The following is an 8,936-nucleotide window of genomic DNA, read 5'->3' as shown; positions in this document are numbered from 1 at the left end:
GGTATAGCCACTGTGGAAACAGTATGGAGCTTCCTAGAAAACCTAAAAATACAACTATCATGTGATCCAGCAATTCCACTCCTGGGAATATATCCATAGAAAATGAAAACACTAATTTGAAAAGATACATACACCCCAATGTTCATAGCAGCATTTTTCACAATAGCCAAGATATGGAAACCACCTAAGTATTTATCAACAGATGAGTGGATAAAGAAGATGTGGTATATACATGCAATGGAATATTACTCAGCCATAAAAAAGAATGAAATTTTGCCATCTGCAACAACTTGGATGGATCTGGAGGGTATTGTGCTTAGTGAAATAAGTCAGAGAAAGACACTGTATGTTACTGCTCATATGTGGAATCTAAAAAATAAAACAAATGAAGGAATATAACAAAAAAGATTCACAGGTATTGAGAACAAACAAATTAGTGGCTACTAGTGTAGAGAGGGAAGGGGGAAGGGGCAAGAAAAGGCAGAGGGTTAAGAGGTTGTGGTAGGTCACACAGCATCACCCTGATTTTTCCTGCAAGTTCTCAGACCTTCCCTGTGCTCTGTGGAGTCAGAGCCCTTTAACAAGACATTGATCTCAGTTTCAAACCTTCAAATGCGAGAAAGATCCTGAAGGAATCACCTTTCAACTTCTCACTTCTTTGGGCCCGTTATAGCTCTCACCTCTAAGTTTACAAACCTGAAATTCCAACTGTATTGACAAATTTGAAATGTGGCTAGTGGGACTGAGCAATTTGGATGCTTTATTTTGTCATAATAGCTTGAGTTAATTATAGATTGAATTACATTAATTATAAACAGGCACATCTGGCTAGTGGCTGCCACACTGTACAGTGCACCTCTAGAGATTCAAAGAGGAGGAAGATGTTACTGCCTCTCCCCTGGTTCTTCCTTGCTGCAGAGTCCTTTGCTGGCCTGATCTGTTCATTCGTTTGTAGGTATTTCCTATGCTCATGGAGATGTGCCAGGCATTATGTGAGGCCTTGGGGACACTCAAACAGTAATGTCAACACCTAAGCCTTAGAGGAATTCCCAGCAGGGTGCCCACTTGTAAGCAGAGGTGAAGAGCATGGCCCAGTGCTCCTCTGCTAGACATATTCAGAGAGCAGGTACAAAGGGGAGGGAGGTAAATTTCACTCTCCTCATGAGCCCATCCTTCTCACCCCCGACTCTGGAAGATCCAGGGATGGCAGGGGCAAAAGGCCCTAAGGAGGTAAATGACTTGTACACTGAAAACTACAAAAGATTGTTCAAAGAATTAAAGGCAACACATTAATTGGAATGATATTACATGTTCATACACTGGAAGACAATATTGTTGACATTTCCATATTACCCAAAGTGATGCACAGATTCATCTGCAACATCTATCAGAATTCCAATATCATTTTACTTTTTTTTTTTTTTTGTGGTACACGCACCTCTCACTGTTGCGGCCTCTCCCGTTGCGGAGCACAGGCTCCGGACGCGCAGGCTCAGCGGCCATGGCTCACGGGCCCAGCTGCTCCGCGGCTTGCAGGATCCTCCCGGACTGGGGCACGAACCCGTGTCCCCTGCATCGGCAGGCGGACTCTCAACCACTGCACCACCAGGGAAGCCCCCATTCCTCATTCTTAAAAAAATTAAAAGTGACCCTTTATCCCTCTGAATCCTTATATCATTTACAAGTAACATACTTGGACATTCTTATGTAGGTTTGTCTGGCACTGAGGAGGGTTCCTGAGATGAAGGTTGAAGGGACTTGGATGAGTTGATCACGTTACCCTTATGTTACTCACTGCAAAATGCCTTAATAATGCTAACATTTACTGTACATTTACACGAGAAAGCATACTGCATGCATTGCCTCGTTTAACTTTCACAGTATATGAGGCAAACTGGTAGCTCAAAGATTTCTATATAGGAGGAGCTTCAGGGCTGCAATCTAACTGGAAGGGGGAGATGCCAAGTAAACAGGCTGTTTTTAACTTAGATTTCATACTGACTCAAGGTGGCTTTGGAGGATGCTCATGGCAGTTATGGAAGAGAGGGACAAAAACTTCCCAACCCACCACTTGGAGAGGCCAACTGGTAAGTGTTATTCTTATCCCCATTGCACAAATGAGGAAACTGATGCTTAGAGAGGTTGAGTGATTTGCCCAAGGTCACACAGCTGACCCAGGGTGGAGTTGAGCCTTGAGCCCAGTCCTTTTGATGACAAAGCCCATGCTTTATGGCATCATCATTACTGCAGCACAGCTTATTTGTCTTACCAAAATATTCCCTCTTTGGAGGTGGGATTTTGATTTTTACAAGGTTATTTTTCCCAAATCAATTAGCACAATGCTTACCAGGTAATTGGAACCCAATGATTATTGTTTGGAGGGATGAATAAATGAATAGTGAGTGAATACAAGAGGTAAAGCCATCATAGTAGCCTTTTTCTTTTTATACTCAGATACTACCCCCAGAAAATCCAGTTATCCTATTATGTCCCCAAACTCCCCTTGTCCCTTCTTGGGTGTAGAGTCTGTGTTTGTGTGTATATGCTGGTGTAAATACGCTGCTGGCCTGGCCAGTGCTAAGATTCCTGGATGAAGTAGAGTGGATATAATGATGCTCATAGCTACTAGATAAGAAGGCAACATCATTTTAAAAGGCTACGATTGGCTACTTGTTTAGCAGTTTAAATTCTGTAGCTCCTTCAAACCTAACCTGGCGAACTCTGTCTTATGTAACTAAATACTGAATTTGATCTTTTATAACACTGGGCTGGATGTATGCTAAAGGGTACTATATATCTGGGCTAGAGTAAAATCTTGGGATTTTGTTATGGACTGAGTTGTGGCCCTCCAAAATTCTTACTTTGAGGTCCTAATCCCTGTACCTCAGAATGTGACTGTACTTGGAAATAGGGCCTTTAAAGAGGTAATTAAGGTAAAATGAGGTTATATGGGTGGGTCCTAAACTATTATGACTGATGTCCTTATAAGAAGAGGAGATTAAGACACAGACACAGAGGAAGACTATCTGAGGACCAGGAGAAGGCAGCTACCTGCTAAGCTAAGGAGAGAAGCCTCAGAAGAAACCAAACCTGATGACACCTTGATCTTGGACTTCTAGACTCCAAAAGAGTAAGTAAATAAATTTCTGCTGTTTAAGCCGTACAGTCTGTGGTATTTTGTTATGGCAGCTCTAGCAAACGAATACAGATACTAAGATCTTGATGTAGGAAGGGACCTAAAGGACATCCAGTCCATCCACCCTTAGGATTCTTGCTTTCACCCCTTCACATCCCCCTAATCTTTCCAATAGTGTTTTTCTTTGAACATCTCCTCTTTGAAGATCTCCTCACCTTCGCAAGATGCTTATTTCATTTCAGGCAGCTTTGACTAACAGCGAGATTTGTAGATTGAACAAAATCTTGGCCCAGTTTCTGAAGGCAGCTCTGCAAGTGTGCTATAACCAGCACAGAGCAGAGAACTGGCACACTCCGAAGTGGAATTTAGGGGGCAGGATGTTTATAAAGGAGCGTCCTCAAGATCAGCACCTGTGGAAGAGAGGGGACCAAAGCAGGAGTGGGCAGAGGGAGACGGGGACCTGAGTTCAGGCTCAGCCACAGCCTTGGAGAACCCACAAGGACCACTGGCTTTGATCCATCAGTGGATGTGGCCCCCTGGGTAGGTGTGCGATCCTGGAGAGGCAGCTCTCAGAAGCTGAGGCAATTCCTAATGCCTATAACCTGTATGCAGAAGAGCAGCCTCTCCGTCAAGGCCTAGCCTGTGGAATCTCTTATTTGAGGATAAACAATGTGAGCTTGCCATGGAATTTATTTATGAAACAAACCCACAGACCTACCCTGAGCAACTATCTCCAGGGATCTTTATAGCTCAACTAGAACTGGAGCTGGGTCACCAGGTAATCTCACCACAGTACCCCCAGCAGCTGGGGCAACAAGTCTTCCTTCAAAGCAGGCTCTGGCAGCACACCACTGTGCTCACCACCCAATCCTGGTTTTATAAAGTACATTTTTTTTTTTGCGGTACACGGGCCTCTCACTGTTGTGGCCTCTCCCGTTGCGGAGCACAGGCTCCGGACGCGCAGGGACAGCGGCCATGGCTCACGGGCCCAGACGCTCCGCGGCATGTGGGATCTTCCCGGACCGGGGCACGAACCCGTGTCCCCTGCATCGGCAGGCGGACTCTCAACCACTGCGCCACCAGGGAAGCCCCCTACATTTTTAATTAATGTAGTCTAAGGCATGTCATTAGCATATGGAGTCACGTACCACTAGTGGCTTTTGATGACTGTCCACTGAACCCTTGATTCTTTTTCACAATTACAGATCTCTGCCTGCCAGGGTCCTGGGAGCCAAAGCACTTATAAGACCGGTTTTCTTAGAATAAAAATTTTTAATTTTAAATGTTTGTAACCTATACATTGTTCTTCCCTTGTCCTCATCAAGCTCCTCCCAAATAAAACTCCACTTGTACAAGCATATTATTAGGCAATGACTTGGGGACGTGCACTAGACTGATTTCTTTAATAAAAGGTTTGTATTTCAAAGGGCAATAAATTCCACTTAATGGATTAGGAAAAATGTTCTTTACCTGTAATGTCAAAAGTCCCGGGAACATTTGAGTTAAAGCATATGTTTTCGATTTATTCCTGTGATGTTTCAGACTCTTATTGACCAGAGAAGTGGTCTGGCGGGCCTTACATTAATCTGGTTTTATGGGAGCAAAGGGGAACCTGAAAGACAAGGTTCCTGCAGAAGTAGGATGGGAGCCGAAGCAAACACTCCCAAAGAGCATCAACCCAAAGGGCTTGAAGGAGGAGACAAGGGGAATAAGATAGCTGAGCACGTGGTCCAGAGTGGGACCATGCCGAATAGGCAAAGCCCAGAGAATCTGGGGCCTTCTGATACAGTGAGCTTGAAGCCACAACTGCACTTGAGGAGGAGGGGTTCCTTGTTTTCAAGACACACATACGGATCTTTAAAAAGCAGAACAATCCTACTAAGTTTAACTCCTAAAAATTGCCCTACCTTTCCCCTGCCCTCCCTTCTCTTTGCTCTTCTCCTCTTCTTTCCTCTAAACATAGTAACTTAACAACAAACACCTGGAGGTACAGCATTCATGCAGAGATTTACCATCCGTGTAGAGGATGAAGGCATTCACGTGGGTTTTGATGAAAAGGACTTTCTTTCTTTGTCCACAGCCTTGATTGGAAGATAAGAGTAGGAAGCTTGGCTCTGATTGGTGGGCAAGGGGGAGGGTGGAAGCCCTGATTGGAGGAAAAGAGAGGAGAGGAGGGCCTGGCTCTGATTGGTAAGGGAGCCTGCAATTTGCAAGCCCTTGACTGGTGGAGAGGAGAGGGGAGTCATTCTCTGATTGTCTGGGAGTTCACCGGGTGCAAGCCAGGTTCACCTCTGTGCCTCTGAGAATTCTCATTGCCTGTTCCAAGCCTCTTCTCCCCAGCTCCCCATCCCTCCAGCATGGGGTCCATCTTGGAAGCTATCTGGGTGCCAGTCGCTCCTCACCCCAGATTGGCACTGCTCAACCCTCACCTGCCATGCTGTCAGCCTCCCTGTATTGTAAGGAAGGCCGTCTCAAAGCAACCAGCCCTACATTTTTTTCAAAGGCGAGAGCCAAGTTTTCCCCCAATGATCAGCTTCAACGACCCGAGGCGACTCATTGATGCAGGAAAGATGACATGCATTAAAATAGCATGTCAATAATTTTGTTTGTAACTTACTAGAAAATATGAAAAATAATGCACCTCACTTCCTTGTCACCATCTGTAGATTTAGAAACATTACCGAAGAAGACAAAAGACTTTCTCGCCAATGCCTGGTTTCTCGTTGGCTTAACTGACTCTGGTGACATGCATTAATAATTGTTGAAGACAGGCTCTGTGTCCTTTCCAGCCCCAGCTCCCAGCCACAGCTTCTCCAGTGGGCCGTGTGTTTTTAAGGGGTCTTCAGGCTCAGATTGGTCTACCCACAAAACATTCCTCATTGTAATTATGCGAGGCAAGAGCTGAAGTCTCAGAAAGGCATCAAGGAATTAATTGAAGACTTGGGCTTCTCTCCTGTTGAGGTCTTCTGAGGCTTCTCACTTGTCTTAATTTATCCTTATTGGAATAAGAAAATTTTTCTTTTCATTTTTTACTACAGTATTCCACAAAAGAACTAAAAAAAAATCCTATAGAAAATAATGTAGGGAAAAACAATACCATTAGAAATAAGAGCTAGAATATTTAAGGAGGGAAGGACAACGGGGGGTCCTAACCCATACATAACCCAAGAAGTAATGTGGTGGCTGACTGCGTTTTCCACCTTGTAGCTAAGACAACACTCAGTATGTGAGGTCACAGAAAGGTTTCTGTGGAAGGATCCCCAGGAGCACTGCCTCTGGGCCTTTGGGGAAAGGAAACACAGGTTCTGGGCAAAGGTCTGTTGGCTGTGTGAGCACCTTCTGTATGAAGGCTTTTGCAGACAGGTACCTCTCATCTCTTCCCAGACTCTGTCCTCTTTCAGGCCTGCATTTGGGATTTTTTTTCCTTTACCATTTCAGTGTTATCCATATAAATTTATTATTATTTAAATGATTGATCCCTTAAGTGCTTATACCTTGCTAGACTGAATAGTAACTAACCATATGGGGGAAAAAACATATATACACACACTCAAAATGCATGATTTCTAAACTTCTGTTATCTTTCATTGTTTTCCCCTCTATTCTTTTTTTTTTTTTAAAGCTGGTGCTGTTTGTTTTTTATGTATTTATTTAATTGATTTATTTTTGGCTGCATTGGATCTTCATTGCTGCATGCGGGCTTTCTCCAGTTGCAGCGAGCAGGGGTTACTCTTCGTTGTGGTGCGTGGGCTTCTCATTGCAGTGGCTTCTCTTATTGTGGAGCACAGACTCTAGGTGTGTGGGCTTCAGTAGTTGTGGCTCGAGGGTTCTAGAGCGCAGGCTCAGGAGTTGTGGCGCATGGGCTTAGTTGCTCCACGGCATGTGGGATCTTCCCGGACCAGGGCTTGAACCCGTGCCTCCTGCATTGGCAGGCGGATTCTTAACTTCTGCGCCACCAAGGAAGCCCTTCCCCTCTATTCTTACTTTTTCCTCTGACAAATCCAGGCTGTTTTGCAGATGTGTAGGTAAACATGGCATTTACTGTGTCCTATATTAGATCTGCAGTGGCCAGGGAGCTCTGGGGAGGGTGAGACACAGAGACGCTCACACCGCACAAGGAGCCTGGCATCTGTCCACAGGCTGTGGCTCTGCAGGGACCAGCCTTGTCTGCCCCTGCACCCTCCCCTTCCTGTCCTTTTGCCAATTCATCACTCTGTGCAGAAGGGAAGTGTCCAGATGGATTTTGGCCGCAGCTAATGCTAATGAACTTCCATTTATGAGTAATCATTTTAAACAGAAAATGGAGTTTGCTGTCCTGAAGAGAAGATCAGACAGAGAAGACCAAAGCTCTCATCATAAGATGCTGGTTTCACTGATTGAAAACAAAAAGGCAGAGGAGTGAAAAGTTGTTGGTGAAAAGCAGTGGCAATCGAAAGCTAAGCCTATGAATACACCAAACAGAAAAGCCATCTTTTTTCATGAGAGGAGGAAATGAATAATTCAGTTTCAGCTAGAAACAGCCAGCAATCATATATCTGGAACAAGGGGTGAATAAAAACAAGATGACCTGGGAGCTAAAACAAAATGAGTAGTAGAGACCATATCTTATATTTGTGTTATTAGCTGGTGACATCTGAAAACCAGGAGTAAAACACAATTCTGTGAGTTTGGATGGTTGACTGACATGGGCACCATAAGACAACCATCACACAGAACCACATTTGGAAGGTTTTTCACTTCAGGTAAAGTACTAAATCAATTTTTAAAATTACATTCTAAGCTCTGATTAAATTCTCATTTTTGTCTTGGATTGAAAACACGTTAAGTTCTACAGACATAAATGCCGACAAATTCTGGCCGCATTCTGTCCCTTTATAGACACATGGATCTCATAGCTGTGCTGATGCTCTGTCTTCTGTTTTACACCAAGACATTGCAGATGCTTAGGGAATCCAGAAAGGGGGGACTGGAGGCTGCTCCCCGGAGCTCCTCGTGTCTAAGCCCCCCTGCTTCTCTCACGCTGATGAGCTGCTCCCTCTCGGCCCCAGGGTCTGTACTATGCTGTGGCACTGATAGGGCTTCCAGATTTAGCAAACAAAAATATAGGATGCCCAGTTAAATCTGAATTTTAGGTAAACAACAAAATTTTGTAGTATAAGTTTGCCTCGTGCAATAACCGGCATCCTGTATTTTTTCTGGCATCCCTAGGCTATGTATAGGTGGTCTGCCTTGTCATGGGATCCGCCAGAGTCCCTTATACAAGCACAGGATGGCCACACACCAACTGCTCCATGCCTGTGGCCTGCAGTATGGAGTAACTGCCTCTGCTGTCTCTTCCACATGTAAGACCCAGAGTGACAGTGATCTAGGGTACAAAGTTGTAGGTAAAAAAATAACAGTAGGAGGAGGATCCAGTGGCAACCCCAGGAGAAATGCTCTATAGATATTTCCAACTTCATGTTCACAGGTGGAGAATCTTTTGTAACTCTCTTGATCTTGACCTTAAGGAAGTCACTCTAACTTCTTGGATCCCAGCTTCATTTCTGACACAACAGTGCCTACACTGACTAATAACTCTAAAAGAATATGGTTTTAAACAGCCAGGCAATGCTTACACACAAGGTCTGTTGCATAGCTGGTGTTTCTTCACTTGCAGGGAAGAGACCTTTTCCCAGGTCACCAAGTATAAGGAGCACTTATAATAAAGAATGTTTTCTGGGCTTCCCTGGTGGCGCAGTGGTTGAGAGTCCACCTGTCGATGCAGGGGACACGGGTTCGTGCCCCAGTCCGGGAGATCCCA

This window comes from Mesoplodon bidens (assembly GCF_964165515.1).
Source record: "Mesoplodon bidens genome assembly, chromosome: 2".
Classification (NCBI taxonomy): domain Eukaryota; kingdom Metazoa; phylum Chordata; class Mammalia; order Artiodactyla; family Ziphiidae; genus Mesoplodon; species Mesoplodon bidens.
This window is presented reverse-complemented; position numbering follows the sequence as displayed.